This window comes from Euprymna scolopes, chromosome 1 (assembly GCF_053919585.1).
Source record: "Euprymna scolopes isolate OS-2025 chromosome 1, ASM5391958v1, whole genome shotgun sequence".
NCBI lineage: Eukaryota > Metazoa > Mollusca > Cephalopoda > Sepiida > Sepiolidae > Euprymna > Euprymna scolopes.
The window spans coordinates 168,683,379-168,695,857 of record NC_136482.1 but is presented as its reverse complement, the minus strand read 5'-3'; positions in this window follow the sequence as shown (position 1 = coordinate 168,695,857).

Here is a 12,479-nt window from a genome sequence, read left to right as displayed (position 1 = left end):
GAGAATATTTACAGAGACAGCATGTTACGTTTTTTAAGTGTTCCCACCCAGGGAAGGCCCTCACAACCGGTGACCGGTGATAACGATCTTTCGATAAAAAGTTCCGGCGGTGAATTGCTCATCTCGCCATAACACATACTTATCAAAGTATTCTTATGTACATCTATATCAAAAACCCTTAAAAACGTCTTTTTTTAATTTATTTTTTATTTCCATACTTTGTGGACCAGGCGCGAACGCAGATCCCACAATTTTAATGAACCACCGTTCTGCCAGATCAAACATACCCATTCCTGTGTCTCGATACATATTCTATCATTATATATAATCAGTTTTCTATAATAGTCAACCATATAAGAGCCTATTCGTGACCACACACACACATTCAGTTTTATATATATATATATATATATATATATATATATATATATATATATATATATATAAGTAGGCTGTAGTTTGCTTGAAGCATTGTTGAAGAAAATTATAAGGTAAAATTAAAAGCCAAGAACAATGCGAGATTTTTTTTTATATAGAGTAAAATTAAATGCAAACAAAAGAAATAAAGTTCTTTTTTTTTGTTGTTTGTTTTTTCTTTTTCACACAAATTTTAACTCTAAACAACAGTAATTTTTTTTTTCTGTTGTATTCAATGGTGATATAAATCTCAATATATTTCAGACTTATTAGTCCATTTTCAAGAGAAGACAGCGGAAGAGTGTTCAAAATTGAAAAAGTAGCCGCAGAGTTTGCCACGTGATACCGCGAAATATAGAACAAAAAATGACGTTATTCTTATTTTGAACACTCTTCCGCTGTCTTCTCTTGAAAATGGACTAATAAGTCTGAAATATATTGAGATTTATATCACCATTGAATACAACAGAAAAAAAAATACTGTTGTTTAGAGTTAAAATTTGTGTGAAAAAGAAAAAACAAATAACAAAAAAACAGAACTTTATTTCTTTTGTTTGCATTTAATTTTACTCTATATAAAAAAAAAATCTCGCATTGTTCTTGGCTTTTAATTTTACCTTATAATATATATATATATATAGGGGTATAAGCATTTGTACAGAAAATATATAGTGCTGAAATAATAATGTTATTATTTTGAAAGTCATTTTTAACATGTGGAAGAGGTATTTTGTAATTATACTTCCATCGAACTTGTTTAATAAACAAAAGATACAGTAGAGCTTGAATTTAATTTGATAATACTATAAATTTAATTTAATTTGCTAATACTATAAAAATAGCATGATACGTTATTTGCATAAGTACTTATATATATATATATATATATATATATATATATATATATATTTGAATATGTATGAATAAAAAATCAATACGAAAAATATATAAATGTTTATATCTTTTCTGTATTTATTTCTTGTGTGTTGACGTGTAGGAATACAAAAAGTCTTTTGAAAAAAAACAAGAATGTTTCATTCAAAAACACATAATTTTCGGCCAATCCTTCGATCTTCCTCAGTGTGAATAATAGAAAACATGAATGAGCGGGCAGAGTTACCAGCGGGAGGAGAGGCACAGGTATAGCCATTAAGGTAAAGATCTATTTGAATATGACCCTTTCAGATTTTCGACTTGAAATGATCAGCAACTTATGTGGCCTCTATTCAAAACTAAGTCTTTCATAAAACTTTGAATTGGACACCCACGCATCCCACGAACATACTCGTATATGTGAACATACATGTATATACACTCGCTCATTACCACATATGCTTCTTCACGTACCCATGCATACCCAGGATACGCGCACTCATGTTTATAGACGTGTTTACATATACCGCTGGAGATTCATGAGCAGATGTAGATGATAAGCTAAGTGGGTGTGAAGTAGAATCTCTTTTCCAAGAGTTTGGACTTATAGATTTATTGTGGGTCTGGATTGTCTGCCAGTACGCACCCATCTACACACACTCACACACACACACACACACACACACGTTTATTTATTTTTTTTTAAACGCTACTGTAGATTTCGTTAATTGATATATACAAACATATAATGTTGGAAAAAATAAATAAAATGAAGTGAAATAAATAAATAAACGGAGAATATTCTTTTGATCATTTACTTAATTTTTCTATTCTTGTTCAAACATATTAAAATTTATTAAAGTATTCGGATTGTTCTTTTTCTTTCTTCTCTCACACCCATATATACTTATACATACATACATACATACATACATACATACAGTAAGTGCCAGGTATAGGGTGAAAGCATTGTTTTTAAATTAGAAGCCAACACAAAAATTGGAAGCTCGATATGCCAGTTAGAGAAATCAGAGGTTAATAACTTTTAATGTTGGAAATGAAACTGAAAGATGTATTGCAATGCTTAAACGAGGAGTTGAATAATAGTAAAATCAACAACAATAGCAATAATAATAATAATAATAGTTCATATATATGTACATATATATATGTACATATATATATGTACATATATATGAACAAATGATTAATAAAACACGTTAAAAGACATCTTGAAAAAGAGTTAAAAACATATTTAATTTTAAAAAAGGAAACACAAGATAAGTGGATAGTCCTTAATCCGCGGAGTTTCGAAGAAATACTCTCCTTCTCATCAGAGGGCAGGAATTAGCAAAATGCAGGATCGGATTTTGCATATAAAAGTATTTAATGAAACTACAAGTAAGTCACAGATCTTACTTGGTTAAAAAAAAAAGGTGAGGTAACGGGAACAGGAGGCAAAAGAAAAATGATAAAAAGATTTCACATGAATGGATAGTCCGCTGAAGGGTAAAAATCCAAAACGGCCGAATTTAAAATTACAATCCAATGGGTAAATTCCAAATGGTCCAAAATAATCCAAAAGGCAGAGTTCCTTGGAAAAAAGCGCAAATGGAATGAATTCCAAATCATTAAAAGAAAAGCACTGGAGAGAATATTTAAAAACACGTCTGTCAAGGATGGATGAATCAAAAAAAAAAAAAACCCGAAAAGCGGTGAAGGTTTAAATTTGAAAAGCAAGGTCAAACTGACCCAGACAAGAAGCGCGAAAATTAGCGTTAATAATTAGGTCAGCTTAGATATGCACGTGAAAGTCCCAGAATTAAATTAAGAAAACTGATCAGAACAAATAAATGGCTAAGCTTATGAAATGGGGCGTCTATTATATATATAAAAAAAAGAATGAAAGTAAATAAATAAAAAAATAGAAAATTATATATATACACACACATACACACACATATATATATATATACATATACATACAGACACACAAATGCACACATACATGTATATACATACACACACGCATATAAATATATATACATATATGTATACATATACAATAACACACACACACATATATATATGCATATATATACAAACACACACGCATGCATAAATACATACACCTATCCAAAAACATATACAAGTTAAACAAAAACATACATACTTACATACAAAATACGGGGAGGGAGAGGCCGGTATCTACAAGCTCCGGAATAAGGCAAATAAATGTGTATGTAAATGCATATAGTAAAATATAAGTAAACAAATACATAGAATAAAAATGGGTAGGTTGATGTATATATTTAATTAATAGGTATACTTATACCATAAAACGGAGACAGCAGATGGAAAACCGGCCAAAGAAATAAAGACAAAGCAAATAAAATTAAAAATATAAAAAGCTTAGAAGGTAAGATTATATAAAAAAAAATGTTTTTAATTATGGGAAAATATATATATTTGAAGGGTTAAATTAATAGCTATGTGATTTCAAATTTACCACATTTAAACTTGGACATATGTTTGCAATAGGAGATCAGTTCGTTTTTAAAGTTTATTATATTACTACTTTGAGGGGAGGTTATAATAGTTATAGCTTCAGATGTACAGAGGTGACAAGACTTGGATCCTGGAGTGTAAGACTTAACTTTTTTTAGGATGGTCCATTTAATTGAAAAGTGGGTATTGGCAGAGTTAAGCTTTTTAACCAGTGTAGTTAGAGAAGTTCTCTGGTTATTATTTGAATTTTGGTTATTGAAAGAAGAAGTGTGGTTTGAAATTCTTTTCTTTATTAAAGTTGAAGTAGCACCTATATATGTATATGTTTTATTAATAGCTCGGGGTCGAGAATTAATATTAATTTGTTGATTTATACTGGGAAGAGAATTTAAATTTTGTTCATTTTGATGAACAGAGGGTAGGACAGTAATTGTAGCAGGATTGGTTTGGAGGGGATAATTAGTGTTATCAGTGTTAGGATGGCTGCTATGAAAAATATTATCATTATTATTATTATTATAGCTGGTTGTATGATTGTACACATATATATATACATTAGTGATAATAACAATAATAATAGTGATAATAATAGTCATAATAACGATGATAATAATAGTGATAATAATGATGATAATAATCATAGTAATGATAGTAGTAATGATAATAACAACAGTACTAATAATAATGATAATAATAATAATGATAATGATAACTATTATATTAATAATAATAATAATAATAATAATAATAATAATAATAATAATAATAATAATAATAATAAACTCAATCCTGTATATCTTCATAGACGGGTACTATAATATATAGGGTTTGTGAGGGGGGAATGGAGGGCGCACCCGTGTCCACACCTGTGCATTTGTGTGCGCACGTATGTGTGCTCAGAAAATGGACTTAAATATATATTAGAAATTAAAATGTGTGGAATCTGAAAAAATAAAATAAAATGGAGTAAAAGGTCTTACATAAACAAAAACTAACTTCTAGTGGAGGATGCTAAGCCGTTCTTCCACCGTGCATACTCACTCTGCCCTGTGCCCTGTGGGGGAAATGTCTTTGGTAGGTTTCTATTTTTTATGAAAAGAGTACTCATTTAGCGGTCCCAAATCTTTTATTGAGATATGTGTGTATTAAGTCTTAGAATGAGTTTCTTTTCATGTTGCCTTCTTTTTCTCTGTGTCCGAAAGTTGGAGGCTGTAAGTACGCATTGCATATTGTCTATGTTGTGGTCTGTGAGGATGTAGTGCATTGCTATTGTGTGCTGTGTGGATTTGTCCCTAATTGTTTGTTTGTGGTTGTTGAAACGTAAGCGGAACTCTCAGTCTGTTTCACCCAACACACACACACACACACACACGTGCGCGCGCATAATTTAATTATTTAATTATTATAGTAAAAAAAATAATTATATATATATATATACATCATTATTTTTTTACTATAATAATTAAATAATATTATTATTTGCATAAGTACATATATATGTATGTATATATATATATATAAGTACTTATGCAAATAATATTTTTATAGTATTATCAAGTTATATAATGTATATATTAAATATTATTACGTGCATAAAAGCTATACTCATGGACATGCATGTTTCTAGCTCTCAACCGTCATCAGCATGGGTTATAGCGAGGATAGAATTCATGGTACTAATGAGCTACGATGACTCTCCACTTGAATGCACGGTTTTTATCGCTTTTTAAAGATTAACCTAAATTTAAGATTTGTTGTTGGTTGTTGTTTTTGTTTTTTTACCGATATTAACAGATATCAAATAAATAAGTGTTTCGAAGCTCTGCCAATATCGCAAAAAAGACATTAACAACAAAGCTTATATATATATATATATATATATATATATATATATATATATATATATATATATATATATATATATATATATATATATATATATATATTAAATCCCCGAAACAGTGTTTCATGGTAAACAACTGATGATCCCTTGAAAAATAAATTATTGATATTATAGTAAATTCGATAGCGAGTTGATGCAGTGATTGCAGGTGATTAAATGACTTACTGACTAGATGGTTTTCTAACGAATGATAAAAAATATTTTTGTATAGTTTTAAAGGTTAAAAACTTCAAAGACTATATATATATATATATATATATATATATATATATATATATATATATATATATATATATATATATATATATATATATATATATAAAGAGAGAGAGAGGGGGCGATCTAAGCCAAATGATATATTAATTGAGTAGTTATGCTGCAAATTAAAATTAAAAGTGTGGTTAACTTAGTAATACAGTTATCGAATATATTATCAACTGCATCATTAACTATGGATATATTAAATTAGCTTGCGGATGGGAGGGGGGCTCCGACCTTGCTGTGCAAAAAATATATTTAGATATATTCTAATTCATACAAATTTCGTATTTATTATTACAGCGTCAATTCTCTAAAAAGTATTATATTATACCTAATATATAGTACTAATTTCAAAATATTTTAAAAAATAACAAAAATGACTTGGATAACATCAGGTAGAATCGCAACCAAAACAGCGCTCTAGCCATGTTTCCTATCGTTTGAGCTATCAACAGATAGATAAGGAAGATTTAAAATTAAACCACTTCAAGCTATGAATGATTTTACGCATGCGCAAAACTAATAGAAATATGTCGGCAAGTCGAAATGAACATTTTGCATTTCAACGACATATTCATCCATCCTAACACAGATTTTACTCGTTCTAAACCATCCTTGGTGTATGATTACTATTTCTCGTTGATTTCAGTGTTATGGGACCAGTATCGGTTAAATACACACAAACGCACATGCATCATCTCATTTCTCTCTCTCTCTCTCTCTCTCTCTCTCTCTCTCTCTCTCTCTCTCTCTCTGTGTTTCTCTCATTTAACACTCAGCGCGGTCTCATCCCAACTATTGCAGCATCTTTATTTTATTTCAATTTTACGCGAGTAAAATAATTTTCAAAATGCGCTACACAAAAAAAAAAAAAAAAAAAAAAAAAGAGAGAAAGAGAAGGGAGGTTCAGCACGGCCACCGAGAGTAAGAAAAAGGCCTGTTAACTGAAAAATGTCTGCAGGCAATGTAGGTAAGATTTGTCAGACTGTCAGTACTATATGAGGGCTATTTGAAAAAGAGCAATAAAACATTTTTAAAAAGAAAAAGGAACACAGTTCGATTAATACTGAAACTGAACTTTATTCAATATAAAATATAAATATTATCTATGTAAAATTAAGTAATTTTAAAGCATTATACAATTTAATACTGATAAAACTGAATCATGAATTTAGGGAACAAACAATTAAAGAAACATTAAAGAAATATTTTTTGGCCTTCGGAACAAGATCAGTGTAGTATCTGTTTTGATGCTACACTTTACCTTTCTGTCTTTGTCGGTGGAGAGAAATCTTTTATGACAGATTATTTTTGTTCCTATCCAGAGTGCCCCTTATTGGGAAGCTGGATTTTCTCCACAAGATTATATGTTGAAATATTTAAATAACTATTACTACATTAATTAATACAGAAATTATATTTAAAGTTTTGGTTTTCTGTTCTTCTGTGTTCATTTTTTCCCATGTTTTTCATCAAAATGTGTTGCGTATTCGTTGTCTCACAAGCCATTTTCAGTGTTTGCTCACTGGCAGTAACCTGTGGTGTTCCCTGGAGACCAAGTGACAAGTCTCCCCAGATTTCCAGTGTTCTCCACCTTTTGACCACTTGTGCAGATGATTGCATGTTATCGCAACAGCCGTTGTCACTGATTTCTCGTTGGCATCGGCCATTGGTGTTTCCTGGGGTTTGGGTGACAAAATACCTCCCCAAGGTACCAGATTTGAACTGCACACTTCCAGTGGAGATTTGGTCAGTACTCTCTCATCTCGGTCTTTCCATCCTCCCTGACCCTTCACAACTAGTTGGTGTGGTGTGGCGCCAGTCGATGTCATCTACACAAGTTTTTTTTTTATTATTATTACTATTATTATTATGATAATAATAAGGGTACTTGTGCAGTGTACGCACGTGTATTTTAAATATTATTTTCAAGTTAAATTAAATTTTAGGTTTGTATTACTGTACACATAGATTCGAAAAAGTTGTCAAAAAGCAAATATATCACAAATAAATGTTATCAAAGGCAAGATAAGTTACTCTTCTACCTATCTGGGAAGGTTTTTAGTGGTTTTACTCACTTTAAAACGTGTAATCGCTTCAAAAATCATACAATGTTTATCAATATATTTTAAAAAGAAAAATGTCGGCATGTTTGTAACTTATCTTGCCTTTGATAACATTTATTTCTTATATATTTGTTTTTTCACAACTTTTTCGAATCTATGTGTACAGTAAAACAAACTCGTTATGTAAATTATTTACAGTTAAAATGTTATAAAAAACAAAAAATTGAAGTTATAAATATATTTCAAAGAAATTAATTACGCCCCGTGATAATTCACCAATCGTATATAAAAAAAAAAAAACACTGCCGTGAAAAATGCTTACTTTAAAATATTTGAAAATACTCAGTGAAAAGTTTTATTTATTATTAAAAGAATGGACTGAAAAATATTATATAAAAATTGGGATTTGTATTACTGTACACAGATTCGAAAAAGTTGTCAAAAAAAACAAATATATAACAAATAAATGTTATCAAAAGCAAGATAAGTTACTTTTCTACCTAACTGGATATGTTTTCATTGTTTTTATTTAATGTAACATGTTTATTCAGCTCGAAAAACATACTGTGTTTACCGATGTTGTTTGTTTTGCAGTAAAAAAAATAAATAAATAAAATGAAATATTCGACTTTCTCCAATAAAAATAAAAGTTCAAACACGAATTCACTTAAGATATTTTGATTAAAATTATCCCAAATGTACAATTATAATAATTATTTTCCGAATGGAGAATTGTTCTTTTTCTTTAGAACATACATGGACAATCGGTAACACATATTGGTAGCCATATTTTTTTTATGCCTGTTAGCATGACCACATGTTTGAATACCGGAAGCTGTCTATACCTACAACTTAATTAGGAAGTGACGTTACGCTGTCATATGCATCGACCTTCTTTCTCGGTAGCCACGGGTTAAATAGATTACTAAGCCACCCATTAAAAAGGAACATCAAATTAAGCATGCGAACCATGAAGCTGTCGATTAACCCAATTAACCACAGTATAATAAGCCATGGAGGAAATCGTGACTTTCAATTTTACAACCAAACTTTTTGCAAATCGACCAATAAGCCAATTAAATCAAGTTTTTCACCAACACAAAGTGTTGTGGAAAATCCCACACTGGTTTGCTCTTGGCAGAATGAAAGTAAAACAACAAAAATCACAACAGGCTCACCTTTCAATTTCAACGGAAATTTTATTAAATTAAGATGATCCCATATGGCAAAAAGATGCGCCATGTTTAGCTATCTACTCAATAGAGCAAGTAACGCCCCGAACAGGTAACAGTCCATGGATATTTTTCGATAGTTGCAAGATTCGCTATCCATGTAGTTCGAAGAATTGTTGCGGCTGGTCGATGGTTTTGAAGTGATGCCTTCCAAGATGAACTAAAATAGTCGTCTATGGAGTTCACGGTAAATTTGCGTCCGGGCGACTGACAAGTAGGGAGTCAAATTGTAGACTTTGATAACCGTCTCGGAGATACGTTAATATTATATAAGAAAAAAAAAACTCCGTCCAAAGTAGTAGCCCAATGTGCCAATGATGATCTATTTCGCCCAACATTAGACATAAGTATTTTCAAATGAAGGTAACATTTCGCCCCACATCAGGGCTATTAATTATAGCTTAGAGGGACAAAAGGCATTGAGACTTCATGCCTCAAAATAAGAAGAATGAGTTTCACGTCTTCATTCGACCATCGTCTTTCTGAAGCTGAAAAAAGGCACCGACGAACGTCAGCGGTTAATAACAAGGACGAATCTCGTTAGTCCAAAGAAAACCGACCAATGAGTTGCCTGCTTATTTCTGCAGAATTTCTAACAGAGTATTTCTTATCGTCAGTTTAGACAGAGATGCCTCTTCTATATTATTCTTAGCTAACTAGTTTCACTTATGACCATTATTACGTATCCTCTTCAATAAATTAACAAAAATTGTTTTGACGCTATTGTAAAGAAACACCAAGAGTTTTTTTTAATCAAAGATATGTTCTGTTCCTTTTAATTTTATTTTAAAAGGATTTCCTTGTAAAAAAAAAAAATAAGTCCTTTTAATTTTATTAAAAAAAAAATCAAACAATCATTGTTATTTAAATAAATGAACATTCTCTTTAAATTTAATTCTAATAAATTAATTATACAAAAAAAAACAATTACTGTATCCAATGTTGTGGACAACGTGAGGCCGCCGTGGGACCGGGAAAGACAAATGGTCTACGTTACGATCCTGGTCGTGGCGAGAATGGTGATTTGGACGTCGCGTCTGCAAGGTTGCCGGGGGGTGTTGTCTTTTTCTGATCAAGATCTGATCGCTTTCTTTAAACACCAACTACGGGTGAAGATCAGATGTGATAGAAGAAGGCTGCATCGCGCGGCATTTGACAGAAGATGGATACATGTGGCAAGTCTGTGTGTACGAAGAGGAGCCAAATTTGAATACGTGTTCCCCGCATAGGTGTGGAACGCGCAGTTCTGTAAAGTAAAATTAAACAAGTAGCCTCTCAGCTAGCTGAGTGTGTGTTCCATCCCTCCCCGATTAGGAAGCCTCCAAGATCCCCATCCCCTCTTACCTGCAATTTTTGTTTTCACCCCTTCCTCTAAATTTTACCCATCTTGGAGAAAAAGATATACAAACTAACCTCCATCCCTTACCCACAAAAATTTATTTTCTCCATTCACCCCCATCTAGAGGGCATCCCCACCTAGAGACTGACCCGCAGAAGCGAGGTTCCTTTTACAAACCTAGTGGAACGGGCAGTCTATCAACTAGACGGGGTTGGGAGGGTCCTACTAATCACCTTTTGTTTTTTCTTCCCCCGCCCTCGACACAAATGAATTATTGTACCATTCTATTGTTATCTTTTTTGTTTTTACACGTCAATAAAAAATGTTTTAAAAATTGGGAGTTAAGTAGGACGTCCCCAAATATGAAAGGGTGAATGTGGTATTATGGTGAAAGATACTAGCTGGGAGAAACTTTTGACTTTGTTTAGTTCTGGAGTGACAAGGATGACCAACGACCCCCAAAATCCCCCCTTTTGAGTTGGCCATGTGCCTAAGTTTTTTGTTCATCGTTGATTTTGACTGTATTTTTTAACATGAATAAAAGATTTAATATCTCAAAGTGTAGTATCTGTTCTTCAGATGCTGCACTTCATTTTCTTGTTCTCTTTCGGTGGAGGAGAAATCCTTCACGAATGAGACAATTTTTATTTTTGTACCTTTTCTCCGCGTTAAAAAACGACCCTGGTGTCTAACTCTGTCCCGTGGGGAGGCATAGTAAATAGGTACAATTATTAATTTGACCTTTTTTGCCCCCCCCCTCACATTTTTTTTCTTTTTCTTAAAGATTTGGCTGCAAATATTTTTTAATGATTTGGCAACCCTGAGGACGACACACTATTGTCAAGAAGCACCGAAGAGAAGAGGTGTGCGTGTTGTCGTCGAGTGGTTCCAATACTAGGGATTGATTTACTAGAACGTTGTATTAGAAATCGAGCACCCCTAACAAATATTGAATTTCTTTTCTTTTTTTCTTTTTTAATTACATTTTCACCCCAAACAAGGCAAATTGCCACTTTGGTGTAGGGGGCTACTATCAGGGGCAACAACTACTGGGGTACTATTGTTATATATAAATTCATTATTCTTATTATTCCTTTTGTTGTTATTGTTCGTATTTCTTGTTGTTTGTTAGGACTTATTAAAGTGAGTCTTAGAGAGTTTTATTAAGAGAGATGTTGCGTTCTGTGTTCGCGTTATGAAGAGATTCATATATATAAAATGTTCATACTTAGAAGTGTTAGTGAGGAGGTAGTGTTGAGACAGTCTTAGTGTTCACATTGTAGATATGAGATGTCGCGACATTGTGTATGTAAAGACATTTTAAAACACATGATATATAAGACATATAATCACTTTACCTTTTGGTAGAATTACAACACAAAGATTACATTTAAAAAAAAAACACATGATGGGTTTATTTCTTCTCCGACCGGTCATGGTTTTCTTCGTCAAGAACTCAAAGTTTTACATTCTATGTTTCAAAGGTGACCGTCTCGCTTCCAGACGTTCGACTCCCATCTCTCGACTCCAGACTGTCGTCCTCGGACTCTCTCTCAGACTCTCTCTCAGACTCTCTCTCTGACTCTCTCTCTCTCTCTCTCTCTCTTTCTCTCTCTCTGCTTAACTCTAAAGTTTCTAACTATATCGAGAACTTCCCATTTTCCATGACGTTATACACATGTTAAAACATGTGTCTTCTTTCACGTGTTCTGGAAATGCGTGTCCAAAACTTTTTCCTTTGTTTACAAAAGAAATTTTAACCTATATTCCCAGTAACCTATATTTCCAATATGTTAAAAACATGTTTATTAAATTATCGTATAGTTGCATTCTTCAATTGAATTTCATAACAGAATTGATAATGCACATTCTTTTCTTAA